The sequence below is a fragment of the Macaca thibetana genome, chromosome 2 (assembly GCF_024542745.1).
Source record: "Macaca thibetana thibetana isolate TM-01 chromosome 2, ASM2454274v1, whole genome shotgun sequence".
Taxonomy (NCBI): domain Eukaryota; kingdom Metazoa; phylum Chordata; class Mammalia; order Primates; family Cercopithecidae; genus Macaca; species Macaca thibetana.
In genome coordinates, this window is record NC_065579.1 from 142,055,241 (window position 1) to 142,070,120 (window position 14,880).

Sequence of the window (14,880 nt, forward strand, 5' to 3'; positions counted from 1 at the left end):
AAGCCCTCCTGGAATGATGCTTCCCGGGACCCAGCTCCCACCCTCTTCAGAGAGCCTTGTCTCTTTGAAGTGTGGGAAATCAGGTTTGGGTGCTAATTTGTGTCGATATGGGGAGAGGTGATTCTGACATACCTGGGTACATCTGGGAACCAGTGGAATGGAACTGCCAAAAGCCAGAACTGTGATCAACCAGAAGCCTCTTCAAGAGTGGTGAGTGGACATGGCACGGTGGCTCATGCTTGTCATCCCAGCACTTTGGGAGGCCAGGGCAGGAGGATCACTTGAGGCTAGGAGTTTGAGACCAGCCTGGGCAATATAGTAAGACCCCCATCTCTACAAAAAATTTAAAAATTAGCCAGGTGTGGTGGTGCATACCTATAGTCTCAGCTACTCAGGAGGCTGAGGCAGGTGGATCACTTGACCCTGAAAGGTTGAGGCTCCAGTGAGCTGTGTTTGTACCACTGCACTCCAGCCTGGACAACAGAGTGAGACCCCATCAAAAAAAAAAAAAAAAAAAAAAAAAGGAGTGATGAATGACAGGTCCGAGGAGCTTGACCTGGTAGCAAAGCCTTCTGTGGTGGGAGGTGCAATTCCAAGTACAGCAGGAGGCTGTCACAAATGTCTTCCCAGCCCAGCTCCATTGACTTCTATCTGGGTCCTAGGACAGAAAAGCCCTCCGGGTAAATCCTGGAAGAGTTGCTTTAATAAAATCTCTGTTCCAAGTTCTTTTCATGAGTTATCTCATTTAGTCTCACGACAGCTCAATGAGGCACTTATTAAATTACCATGTACTTTTTTAAGAAGTAAATGAGGGACAGAATTGCTAAGTAATTTACCCAAGGACACGTAGTTTTTAAGTTGTCAGAGACACCACACTGCAGCTCAGCTCAACGGGAAGTATGTCACCCCCAAGAAATCTAGCAGGGTCATGGGGGCTCCAGACCAGAAACTGCCATGTTTTTTAGGCAGCACCTGCTGGTGTTCAAACTTCAACCTGATTGTTGTATCCAAGGTCACATGATGCACCACCTAACCAATTGCTGTGTCCAGGGAGATGCAAAAAGCCAATGGGCTTAACCCTGTGTCGCATACCCATCCCTGAAGCAGAGGTTGGAGCCCCACCCTAACCACACTGGGCAGACAAGAATTTCTGCAAACAAAAATCCAGGGCTGTTGCCAAAGGAAAAGGAAATCGTTTCTGGAGCAAATACCTTGCAACCACTACATTCACCTAAGGGAAACATGATTTATTCCATCTACAACAGGACATGGAGCACAAAGAGAATTGTGTCAGGATCCCACCAGGAAACAGCAGGCACACTCAAAGTGGGTAATTTGAAGAGTGCTTAATAATAAAGGGATCATTTACAAGGAGACAGGCAGAGTGTAGGGAAACCACAGGGGTAGGACAGAGTCCAGGACCAGTCACCTTCCACAGGTCACCAGAACATGTGGAGGGAGCCAGCTGTGGGAAGACAGTGGCCTGACAGGAACCTGACCTTGATCCGAGGAGGCAGCCAGCCTGTGGGGACACCATGGAGAAGGAACTGGGGGAATAAATCCCAGATCCCTCTCTGTTTCCCCAATCTGGCTTCCTGCATGTGTCCCATTGACTGAAGCCAGCCAGAAACCAGAGGGGTAGGATGCCTGTTGATGCAAACCATACAAGTCAGCCTCCCAGGGTGCAAAGCATGGGGTGTGGATCCAGAGAGGCTATGAAGGCACCCAGCACATCTTACTACTCCTTGAAAGCAGAGCCTGAGACAGGGACTTAGGTGTAGCAGTGTCTGGGGGAGGAGATTTAGAGGAACCAGTCATGTGTGAGAGAGAGTGAGACAGAGAAAGAGGAAGAGTTGCTGCTCTCCCTATAGAGAAATACTCCCAAGATGGTTCGTTCGAAGGACAGGCCTCATCCCTATTGGTTGAAGATTTGCCCCAGGGGCATCCTGATGGTATTTATTTATGTGAGGAGGAGGCTGCCATAGCCAGAGAAAGGAGAAAGTCCTGGGGCAGAAGGTGAGGAGATGTGCTGCACTTACCTGTGAGGGGCTCTGATTATGCAAGTGAGTCTCAGCTTGCCCCAAACCATTCACCATCTCAGCTGTGGCTGAAATCAGAAGTGAGCTGAGGGGTGGGATATGGGGTACCAAATGCATAGGCATCTGCACAATAGGTCTCATGTAGAGTCTTAACAGTCTGCATTCTAGACCAACATCCCAAGAGGCCCTAAAAGAGCTGGGCAGCAAAGCACAATTGCAGAAAACTTCCATGCAGAATAAATATCATGTGTTGGCACCGGAGGATGTGAGCAAGTAAGAGTCCCTTAGAAGAGGGAAGGAACAGTTCGTCAGACTGATATGTCATTTTATACCCCTCGTGCATCAGTTTTTCTACTGCTACATAACAAATTTCCAAGATGGCTCACTCACAGGGTATTACGGACTGAATGTGTCCCCCGCCCCACCGCCCAACATTTGTATGTTGAAATCCTAATTCCCGATGTAGTTGTATTTGGGGCCTTTGGGAAGGTAATTAAGGTTTGATGAGGTCATAAAGATGATTATAATCCAGTAAGACTGGTGTCTTTTTAAAAAGAGGAAGAGGCACCAGGAGCATGCACACACAGGGAAGAAGGACCTGTGAGGACACAGTGAGAAGACAGCCATCTGCAAGCCCAGGAGAGAGCCCTCTCCAGAGACCAGCCCTGCTGCCACTTTGATCTTGGACTTCCAGCTTCCAGAACTGTGAGAAAATTAATTTCTGTTGGTGAAGGTCCCCAGGCTGTGGCATTTTGCTATGGCAGCCGTAGCAGCCGAGTACGTGTGGTTGTTGGCGGGAGGCCTCAGTTCTTCACCACGTAGACCTCCCTGCTGCGTCTTCACAACATGGCAGCTGGCTTCCCCCAGAGTGAGGACTCTAAAAGAGCAAGGTGAATCCACAGTGCCTCTTATGGCCTAGCCTTGGAAGTTATATTCCATTATTTTCACAAGATCCTATAGGTCACACAGGCCAGCCCTATTCACTGCAACAAGGGACTTCAAGAGCATGAATACCAGGAGGCTGGGCATCCTCCTGGAGTGCGAGTATACAGTTGGCATGTACAGGCACTCCATATTTAGTGACTGTTGACTGTGCCCCAGCACCATGCAAATCCTGCTCCACAGCCCCTTCCCCCAGGAGCTTATATTATTTTGGGAAAGTTAATGTACAGTTTGAATAAGGAGAGGCCAGACAAGCTAGTGCTCAAGAGAACCATAAATTGGAAAGGCTCAAGTGGCTAAAAGTGGCCTTGGAGAGGCTCCAGATAGATTAGTGGTGGACAGAGAGCCAGCTGTGCCCCTATTCTGACCCTGCAAGGGGAAGGTCCTTACTGCTTGGAAGGTGGGGGTAGGAAGCCGTAGGCCTCTCTGCAACTTGCCCAGAGCCTCCAGCGGTGGCCGAGTGACATTGAGCTGATCCTGCCCCACTGCTTTCTGCCCAAGGGCTGACACCACCTGAGACTGTTGTTCTAGCTGGGGACAAGCCTAGAGAACTTGAGAGCAGGAAAGGCCCCCAGAGGCCATCAGATCTCATGTTTGATGTGAAAAAACTGAAGCCCAGGGAGAAAAGTGGGTTGTCCAAGGTCATCAGGAAACAAACATGTACTCAGCACCCTCTTTGGGCCACGTCGTGGGCCTGGCCCTTCACACTCATCATGTCATTTAATCTCTACAGCAACCCTGAACTGTAGGAATGGTAAACGCCGCTTTACAGATGAGGAAACTAAGGCTCAGAGAAGAGAAGAGAGCTGTCCGCAGTCACAGAGTGAAGAAGTGATGGAACCTAGATTGGAGCACAGATCTCTCTGGGGTAGAAGGTGGACAAATGGAAGAGGTGGTAGAGTCGGACATCTACGCCCCTACCAATGGTGGCCTGTGGGGACTGTTTCTGCCTCTAGCCCTCTCCAGCCCTGGCAGGAGCTCCCTGAATGGTGCCAGGGACATATGGCCATATTTAGCAATCCCCAAGAAGAGCAGGCCCGCTCTGGGACAGAGCACACAGAGGTGACCCCACTGAGCTCTTGGCTGCCTCCATGTTCCCCATTGCAAGAAGAGTTGCCGCCATGTGAAGCAACTATTGCCACAGGCATGGAGCCTCAACATCTCAGGATAAGGCCATGGGGACTCAGGGGACCTGAGCTCTGGCGCAAAGACTCATATGATCGGGACCAGCGTTGTGCAATGGTTTGGGTCAAGGGTTTGCCAGTCAGAGGCTCCGATAAACAACGCTGGGCTCCTTAGATACAAGCAGAACAAACTTTTGTTGGGTGTGTCCATAGAGTGGCAGCCCCGAGACAGGACATTGAAATAGACATTATTTCATATGTTCACAACACTCTTTATAGATGAGGAAACTGAGGCCGGAGAGGGGACATGACACACCCAAGGTCGCAGAGTTATTAAGTGCCCAGGTTGAAATTCAAACCCAGGGCTACCCTCCACCACAGTCTGCCACCTTACTTTACGGACAACGCTCCCTGCTCCCAGGATGCGTGTTTGGGTGGGCGGCCATTTCCTTGTGTTTACATTAGGATCCCTATTGAAGGGCTGCCCGGATTGGCAGTGTCGCCCAGGGGTTAAATGTGGGGCATTAAGTGACCAGCAGATCTGCATTCAAGTCCTGATCTGCAACTTGCAAGCTCTGGGGCTTCAGGCAAGTCTGTGGACGTGTGTGCTGTCAGTCTCCTTACACCTAGCATAAGGATGAGAATCTCTGTGTTGTGGGTCACTGTGATAATTCAGTGAGCTAAAACCAGGCACAGTGGCACGCACCTGTAATCCTAGCTACTTAGGATGCTGAGGGAGGAGGATGGCTTCAGGCTAGGAGTTTGAGATCAGCCTGGGCAACACAGTGAGACCCCATCTAAAAACAAAGATGGAATTCAACAATTTTAGGGCCTGAATTCAAGGGCCTGTTGGAAGCAATTGGTAAATACTCATTGACCTGGTGAGGTTTTTAAGATTTTAATTTATTTTATTTGTTTTTAATTGACAAATAAAATGGTATGTATCTATTGTGTACAACATGCTCTTTTGAAATATATATACGTTGTGGAGTGGCTAAATCAAGCTAATTAATGCACTGATGGTGTTTTTTATCAATTTAGGCCGCTATTCTGAAAGGTGCTCCATATCTAAGTTTCACGTGAACCTAGAAACCCCTATGGGTACGGTCACCATCTTAAGAATCCTTGCATCTGCCTGACCCAGAACCTGGCAGACTCCAACAGATAGTTCAAGGTCCAGCAACAGCCTGGACAGATCCCTGCGTTGGCATTGATCAGATTGGAGAAGAATATAGTTCCATGGCCAAGAGCAAGACAGGTCTGGAGGGGAGTCCCACCTCTGCCACTTTCTAGCTGTGTGGCCTTAGACAAAGTACCTGGCCTCTTTCACCCCGAGTATTCGTTTCTGTAAATAGGAATGACGACCCCTGCTCCCAGAGTTGTTCTGAGAATGAAACACTGTTCAGGCTCTGAGCACGGAATTACTCATTCATGTTGCTCATCATCGTGACCGTTGTGTAAAGATTCTGTTTCACATCTGCCTCTCCCCTCTGGCTCTGAAGGCCAGGAGGTTTCAGGAGACCCAGGGGAGAAGGACGTAGGAGCAGGACCCCTATTGAGCTTCCATGATATGCCAGTCCATCTCCACACTAGGGGCTTTGCCTATGTGATTACCCCATTTAACCCTGGTGACAGCCAGGAGGAGGTTGTAGTCTCATCATTGTTAGAGAGAAATGAACTGAAGCTCAGAGAGATTAAGTAACTCGCCAAAGGCTTCCCAGCTGTGAAGAGGTAGAACTGGGCCTGTTACCCGGGTCTGTCTGAAGAAGCCTGTGCTCCTTCCACCAGCTCCACCACAATCATGCCTGCGTCGCAGAGCCTAGCATAGACGGACCCAGTACGTGCCTGTTGAATGAATGATTGTAACCAAGGTTCATGTTGAATGATGCATGAGAGGCCCCCATCCAGTTATGGGGTTCACGGCAGTCTGCCTCATAAGGGTAGATACAGGCACTTTAACAAAAGTTTGATGCAAAGGCTCACACTGGGAGGAAAAAGATTTTGATGAACAGGCTTTGAAATCTGGTCCCATCCTTCCTACCCAGCCAAACTTATTGCACAATGCAGGCACCTGTCCAGATGGTCCTCAACTCAACCCAGGCTCACTGTCATCTACGATACTCTACTGACACCAGCTCCCCACCCCAATGTCCTTCCTTCTTCTGTGTCCAGGAGGGGCTATGAGGGTAGGGAGGGAGTCATCCCTACTTGCCCTTTCAAAAATGTTCCATGTATTTTTTTCTTTACCATATAATTCATTTTATTATAGGAAAAAACTATAGTCAAATAGAGAATGAAATTCTCTATTAGCTTCAAATGAATTCATTTCAAATATTCATTTCAAAATGAAAATAAGAAGTCAAGAACCAACTACAAGCTGGTGACCAAGAGACAAGTGCGGTTAACATCTCTCAAGCTTTTTGTACAAGTGCATACAGACATTTACATAATTTTTAACCGAAATGCTGTTTGGAAACCTGCTTCATCCTCTTAAAAATGTTTGTGACAAAAATAATTCCTGTCCCTTATATATAAAGTACAGACTGTGGACAACACAGACACAAATGCCACTACTAATATTTAGTGGTGATTTGCTTTTCAGTGGATGTCTCTATGCCTTTATAACAGCGCACAAAATTGTTCCACTGAACAATTGAGGATATATATATTTTCCTTCTAGATCAGGTAAGTCAGTTTTCAGAGTGGCGGCAATCTGGAAAGGTACTGGAGGGGGTCTGCGGTGTTCCTTCTCTCATGGCTATGTCTGCAGTGCTTCCTGGGTGTTCTGTCCCTGAAGGTCAAACCAGAGAGGAAGGAGGCCCTGACCGAGGTCTCCAGGCCATGGGCCTCCAAGCCGGCAGACTCATCGGCGGCTCAGCTCCAGGCCGCCTCCCAGGCCTCCACCAGTCTCCGTGGACACAGCCCCCTGATTTCTGTTCCGTCTAGCCCATGAGCCCCTCTTCCTCCAGAATAGCCCAGCTCCACCACCTCTGGGAGCACAGGATTTCAGGGGTATAACATTCTCTGGAGGAAGGCTGATTTTCTTGGGTCTTGGCCTGTTTCTTGGGTCTCTCGTACATTCACAAGAACGAGGCAGAAATTAATAGGCCAACTAATTATCCTGCCAAGAGCATACATCTGCCCTAAACAAAAAGGCAATTGCAGCGTTTGTCACTGTTTTCTATTCCCCTTCTCAATGTTTTCTCTCCTACTTCATTTAAGCTCTTCTGTTCATCCTTCTTGATTCACTTCCATGGTCATCCTGGCCCTCGATGGCCTCTCCCTCTTTTGAACTCCTAGGACCTTAGATTTTCTGGAAGGGAATAACTGGAGCCACTGGTGCCTGAGCTGGGATCGGGTGGCCTTCGGGCACATGCCTTGAGCAAGGTGGGCTCAGGGCCTGCATCTGCCTTTGTGGTATCCAGGACAAAGCATCTGGAGGCTTGGCAGGAATGCATCTTGACTGAGAGTCATGGAGTTGGACAGTGGACATCAGCCCCCAAACCTTATCTCCAGCAGCACAACACGGAGGTTCGCCTTCTGTCGCTACAGCAACGTGGAAACCCAAGGCTGACAGCCATTTTTCTGGTTAGTGGCAGCAACACCTGTGCATGGTGGCCTGAGCCCAGGCAATACAGAGGTGACGGGTCCCGGAGTGTCTGGTCTTGGATTAAAGGCCAGAGCCCCATGGCCTACCTTTAATCAAAGGTGGGGCAGGAGCACCGAGAAGGCCACTCTGTGTGGCCCACCGTCCACCTTCAGCTTCACCCAGTTCCTCTGGTTTCACTGGAGCATCATTCAAGCTATCCCCGACAGCCCAGGAGGACTCGGAGGGAGGGGCCGCACCTGTCACTGTTTTTGTTTGTGCTCATTACATAGTTATTCACGTTCATGATAAAATAAGTAGTTCCCTGCATTGGCAAACAAAGCATCCAGACTATCAGGGACTTTTTCACTGCCAGCGCCATCACTGTGAACTCTTAAGGATGACTGTAGAGCAGCCTCCAGGGTATTGAACAAGTTTTCCTGACCGTCCTGTGGTTCTGTGTCTTTCTTTGCTGGAGCTTGCCCCTCTCGTTGGCGTTGGGTTTTAGCAGCACTGCCCATTCCCCAAATTATCATCTGCTCTCTGGTGACTGAGTAATCACCGCATTAACAGAGGACATTTATTTATTTCTAAATTCAGCAAGTGCCTAACACATAGTAGGTGTTTGGTTCATCGTGTTTGCTCTTTCATTCAGTCATGGAGCCCAAGGAAAAGGCCCAGGCCAGGCACAGTAGCTCATGCCTGTCATTGCAGCACTTTGGGAGGCCAAGGCAGGAGGGTTGCTTGAGTCCAGGAGTTCGAGATCAGCCTAGGCGACATAGTGAGATTTCATCTCTACAAAAAAAAAATTTTTTTAATTAGCTGAGTGTCGTGGAACAGGTTTGTGGTCCTAGCTATTTGAAAGGCTGAGGCAGAAGGATTGCATGAGCCCAGGAGTTCAAGGTTACAGTGAACTATAATTGCACCACTGCACTCCAACCTGGGCAACAGAGTAAGATCTTGTCTCAAAAAAATAAATACATTGGCTGGGCGTGGTGGCTCACGCCCGTAATCCCAGTACTTTGGGAGGCCGAGGTAGGCGGATCACTTGAGGTCAGGAGTTCGTGACCAGCCTGGCCAACATGGTGAAACTCCATCTCTACTAAAAATACAAAAATTAACCAGGCGTGGTGGCGCATGCCTGTAATCCCAGTTACTTGGGAGGCTAAGGCAGGAGAATTGCTTGAACGTGGGAGGCGGAGGTTGCAGTGAGCTGACATTGTGCCGCTGCACCCCAGCCTGGGCGACAGAGTGAGACTCCATCTCAAAAAATAAATAAACAAATACATTTTTAAAAGGAAGGAGCCTAAAGAAGGCTCTCTCATTTTTCCTGTTGACTCCAAGTGTAAGTCATCAGATCGGTCTTCCTAAAGAGCCCTCTGGTTGTGTCATTCCCTTGCTCAAACACCTTCAGTGGCTCCCTATGACCTACATGATAAAGTTAAAATGGCCCATCATTCAAGACCCTCACGATCTGACATCAGCCAGCCTTTCCAGCCTCTCCGCTTCCTACCCCTGAGTTCCAGCTACACAGGGCCACGAAGCCTTGTTGAGCTGTCAGAGCTGTCAACAGTGAATTCATCCTTCAATGCCAGATGCTCCCTGTCTCCCTCCTTAGTTCTCCCATAGTCCTGTGATTCTGATCCTCATCACAGTCAAACGTAGATTATTGTAGGATTTTGTCCAACCACACCATAGCCTGGGAAGCTCTTGGAGTTAGGGGTGTCATTTTACCTCTTGTAATCTCGGTCCCCTGCAGTCAGGAGGAGTTTGGTAAATAGCTACTCATTGAGCAGGCTCTCTGATCATTAGCACAGCCTAGCAAACTTAGGCAGTCCCTCAGAGTCATATTTGCTTCATTGCAAAGGCAGAGCTCTTTATAATGTTTCTAAATTATGTCTAATGTACGTGTGCTTAAAAAAAATAAAGTCACTCTGCTTCCTGGGAGCCACATTACCTAGACCTGATCCCACCTCTGGTCTCTTGTTTCTGATCTCTTGGTCTACCTCAGATCGTTATGTTTTTGAAACGCCTTACTTGGGCATATCACCCCCTTTCTCTGACCTTTAATTTCCTCTAATGTCAAGCAGGCATGATGGGCAGGGCTGATGAAGATAATACATACATAGCAGGTAACGTTGTGCTAAGTTCACTGCCTTCTTCCTGGGTGCCCTGCCCCATCTCCATCAAGCTCAACTGCTTCACTGATGACAGAGAGACGCTGCTGGGGAGGGCAGAGGGGTGGGACCCCATCATTCTTGGGGATCCAGAAGCATAAAACCAGCCTCCATCCCATCTGGCGCCTCTGGGCCGGGGCGAGAAGGGAGCCAGGCTGAGGCTGATGAAATGCGTCTGTTGTGGGCCTGTTGGGAAATCCTGAAACTGGGAGGAAGGAACAGCCCTGCCGGGTCGGAGGCTACTTGAGCAAGTCCCCAGCAGTTGCTCCATTCGCCACACGGGGTGATGATGCCCAGGGTGGGGTATTGCACCAGGTTCTTAGAAAGCTGCCTCTGTACACCCATGTCTACTCAGGGTTTTGTTTAATCACTGTCTTTTCCACTTCCAGATTTCTGAGGGCAAATAGGGAGAGGGTGATGTGGTGAAACGATCATTATTAGCCAACTTTCCCTGAATGCTTACTCTGTGCCACGCACTGTGCTACGTATGCATCTTACACCTGTGATCTCATACAATCCACACAGCAACCCCTGGGGCAGGGACTATGCCTCTCCACACTTGCCGATGAAGAAACCAAGGTCCAGAGAGGTTAAACATTTTGCCCACAGCCACACAGCTTATAAATGGTAAAGCCATGATTGGAACCCCCACTGTGTGATTTGAGGACTCTTAACTCCACCTCAGAACTGCTTCGCACGAGTGGGAGGAAACTGGGCTTTGAAATCAGGCCGCTCTGGGGTGAATCTCAGCAATGCTGTGGACCCACTGCTGTCCTCAGCAGGCCCTTTCACCTCTCTGGGCCTCAGTTTCCCCATCTGTAGAAGAAGTGGTTTAGAATCGGTCACTCGTTCTCAAATTCTGTTCTTTTCAAAAAACTAGAATGTAGGCCAGGCGCCGTGGCTCATGCCTGTAATCCCAGCACTCTGGCAGGCTGAGGTGGGTGAATCACTTGAGGCCAGGAGTTCAAGACCAGCCTAGGCAACGTAGTGAGACCCTTGTCTCTTCAAAATAGAAAAAAAATTAGCCGGCGTGGTTGCCCATGCCTGTAGTCCCAGCTACTCAGGAGGCTGAAGTAGGAGGATTACTTGAGCCTGGGAAGTCAAGGCTGCAATGAGACGTGATTGTGCTACTACAATCTAGCCTAGGAGACAGAGTGAGACCCTGTATCAAATACATAACTGAAAACTAGAATGCTTCAAGTAAAGATTGACTGCAGACGGGCATGAGGGAACTTTGTAGGGTGCTGGAAGTGTTCTGAAACTGAATTATGGTGATGGTTGCACAACTCCATATGTTTTCTTAAAAAATCCTTGAATTGTACACTTACAATGGGTGAATTTTATGGTATGTAAATTATACCTCAATAAAGCTGTAAAAAAAAAAAGTAGAAGGTTTTATGAAACATCAATATTCAACCCTCAGGACCCACCAGCAGGATTGTTTGAAAACCAGCAGGCCATGTGGGTTCTGCGCGGCCTTCAGACTCTGACCCTCTGGGATTCTGAGTTTATTTTTAGCACCAACTTGCTGCTAATTGCTAAGGATCTCATGTGGGCAGGAATTCTGTCCTCTACATTGTCAGCCCAGTTCCGGCAGAGCCTCTGGTTCGTAATGGGTGCACACTGAGCATTTGGTGAATGAGTGAATGAAGGGCTGAAGGAAGAACTGCCATGTTTTTTATAAGGGTAGACTTGGACTTCTTGTAGCAGGGACTGTGGTTCATTTCGGCACTCCCAACTTCCAGCACGTAACTGGCACAGAGTAGGTTATTTGGTAATGGTTTGTCGATCAATGAATGAGAAAATGAATAAATGGCTCAGTCCCTGCCCTTGATACAAGTTGAAGAGGAAGCTATCTATGCATTTATGTATGTACACTGTGTATGACTCAGGATGCTCTGGTTGCAAGCAACAGACACCAACTGTAACTGGAAGGCAAACAATTTATTCAGAAGGTATGAGGGAAGGGGCTCGCCAGTCATACTGTGGTCAGGGGGAGTCAAAAGCAGCTCCTATGCAGACCCAGCTCATTTCTTTAGGAAACCTCTGTGGGATGATGTGACTCTAACTGTGTTGGTTCCTTGTGTTATTCCCTTCAAGATTCAGGTTCCAGGAGAAGGGCTTCTGATTGGCTTGGCTTGAGTCAGATGCCCTCCCTTGGCCAAAAATCACTGGGTGCTCCTATTGACAGTCTTAGAAAGACTGCACCACATGAAGAGAGTGTGGGGTGTCTCAAAACCAAAACTGGCCTCTGATTTTAGAAGAAGGGAAGATAAATGCTGGGGAAATCAAAACAATCAATGTCCTCTACCCACTGGAAAGTTCCATACCAGTGAAAGATGTAAATGAGAGTCAAAAGAAATAACAAAAAGAGATGCCACAAAGCCAGGTAAGGTCAGAGCCAGGAGTGCAGGGCCAGCCCTGAGTACGACACATAGGTGGGGGCAGGGGGCAGAGAAGGAAATGAGCAGTGGGCTTGGAAGCCACAGAGAACTGGAGTGACAAAGTTGCTTCTTTTTTTCTTGCCTCTTTTAAAATTCTCAGCCAAGCTACTGACTAATACTGATAGCATCTCTTAACACCAGGTGATTTCCTCTCTGTTTTGGAAACTTCAGGAGCCCAGTAGCTTTGATTAAATGGTCCCCAAAAAGGACTGTTCTGGGTGACGTATGTGGATGGCTCTGCAGACTTAATGGCATTTAATGGCATCTTGTCGTGTAGCATTTGTCTATACATACCAGCCTCAGTCCTTATTTAAGAGAAAATGGGAAGGCCAGGCAAGGTGGCTCATGCCTGTAATCCAAGAACTCTAGGAAGGTGAAGTGGGAGGATCACCTGAGGTCAGGAGTTCGAGACCCGCCTGGCCAACATGGTGAAACCCCATCTCTACTAAAAATACAAAAATTAGCTGGGTATGGTGGCCTGCGTCTGTAGTCCCAGCTACTGGGGAGGCTGAGGTGGGAGAATCGCTTGAACCCAGGAGGCAGGGGTTACAGTGAGCTGAGATCGCACCATTGCGTTCCAACCTGGGTGACCGAGCAAGACTCTGTCTCAAAAAAAAAAAAGAAGAGAAAATGGGGAAAGAAGGAATGCTCCCCAAGCACCTTCTGTGGCGTGTGCCGTGTGTCTGTATTCTGATCAGATCATCACAGCTGGTCTATGAGGTCAGTATTTTGAGCCCATTTAGCAGTTGAAGCAACTGAGACTGCCCAAGACACTTGTCCAGTGATAAATGGCAAAGTCAGAATTTGAGCCCAGGACCAGCTGGCTCCAAACACCCTGTCTTCCTGTTACCTCCGGCATGGGTGTTTCAGCTTAGACAAGTCATGTAACCTCTGGATTTCTCCATCTGCAAGTCAAGGGGCTGAAAGGGGCCTCTCCTGACCTTCCTGAATAGAAGCTTCCAAGATGGCCCCAGGGGCCATGGGTGCACACAGCTGGTGTGGCGTGGGGCCCACAATGAGTCCTTCCCAACTGGAGAGGACTGATTTAAGTGGCTTCAACAGGAGGACAGCCATCAGCCCAGCACAGGCTGGAGGCAAGGCCTGAGAAGAGAGTCACCCCTGCTCTCCCTGCAACAAGCGGGCCAGGGGACAACCTGTGTCTGGCCTCCTGAGGTCCCTGCTCCCCGCCCCCAGGGGTGTCCTGCACACCAGGGCACAGCAAACTCCACAGATTAGGAGTACGTGCTCAGACACACACAGACTTCGCAAACAATGCAGGGAAATAAAGTTCTCACAGGAAACATTATCATATTGACTCACGACAGACCCATCCATAAAACAAACCCCCGGTACCTGGGGCCGGCTCAGAGAGCGGCAGCCAGGGAGATAGCAGTACCAGCACGGCCCCTCTCTCCTAGGCCTGGGAGGAAGTGGGTGCCGCCAGGGGGAGGGGCAACTTCCCTTGGCTGCTCTAATGCTGGCCTAGGATCTGAATTATTTGTCAAAAAGAGAAAAAAATGATTTTTTTTTTAAAGAAAAGTCCCAGAGCATTGTGGTCTCTTCGCCTTGTCACAATAGTTCTGTTGCAAAAACCTCTCTTAATGCCATAGTGTTTTGCAAGTCATTTGCCATGTCAATGAGGAAAATATTGCCATCTCCAGAGGCCTGTGTCTTCATCAGTTCTTACTTAGCAAAGCAGGCTTGACTGCTGCCAGTGGCCAAAGAGATTTTGATCCAAGTCTGTTTTCGGATTTGGGAGGCAAACTGGTACATCTGCAAGGACTCAGATAGTCAGGTCTTTTACTGCATGTATCTTACTTGGAGCCTCAGTTTCCTCACTTGCAAAATGGGAGTAGTCATGAGAACTGACATAAGAAAATGTATGTATAGCACATGTCACAGTGTTCATTTTTCTAACCCTTTGTGAGAAGCAACCTGGAATGATGTTTTGAGAATCCACAGATCCACCATTTCGTTTCTTTTTTTTTTTTTTTTTTTTTTTTTTTTTTGAGACGGAGTCTCCCTCTGCCGCCCAGGCTGGAGTGCAGTGGCATGATCTCGGCTCAGTGCAAGCTTCTCCTGCCTCAGTCTCCCAAATAGCTGGTACTACAGGCACCCACCACCATGTCCCGCTAATTTTTTGTATTTTTTAGTAGAGATGGAGTTTCACCGTTTTAGCCAGGATGGTCTCATCTCCTGACCTTGTGATCCACCCGCCTCGGCCTCCTAAAGTGCTGGGATTACAGGCATGAGCCACCGCGCCTGGCCAGATCCACCATTTCTTAATTCTGAGAGCTTGGGCAAGCCTGGGCAACTCTCTGTACCTCGATTTCCTCCTGTGAAAAAGCAAGGGGTCTAACCAGCTCTGGGCTGCCTGCCTCCCAAAACATTTTGTGGCTATAAGGGGAACTGGGTTGTCAACTAGGCGTAGGACACTAAATTGTGAGAGATTTGTGAACCAAGGAGGTGGTGCCTGGATTACTGGGGCCACTGCAATCTCAGCTGAGCACTGGCCATTTTCCCATCCTGGAATCAGAGTATATCGATATGTGGTATCCTGGAATCTGC

General features: G+C 48.6%; 3 protein-coding genes across 3 annotated transcripts in view; 2 read left to right on the forward strand and 1 right to left on the reverse strand.

The window, feature by feature from the left end:
* TSEN2 (tRNA splicing endonuclease subunit 2) overlaps nt 1-14,880 on the forward strand; it is a 728,632-nt gene that overhangs the window by 644,446 nt on the left and 69,306 nt on the right. The gene's annotated exons all lie outside the window — the stretch shown is intronic.
* Nucleotides 1-14,880, reverse strand: part of TIMP4 (TIMP metallopeptidase inhibitor 4) — a 328,069-nt gene that overhangs the window by 290,009 nt on the left and 23,180 nt on the right. The window lies entirely within an intron of this gene.
* Nucleotides 1,551-14,880, forward strand: part of MKRN2 (makorin ring finger protein 2) — a 135,695-nt gene continuing 122,365 nt past the window's right edge. Inside the window, exon 1 of the mRNA XM_050781496.1 lies at nt 1,551-1,554. The gene's annotated coding sequence lies outside the window, so the exon portion shown is untranslated. The remainder of the gene's footprint in view (nt 1,555-14,880) is intronic.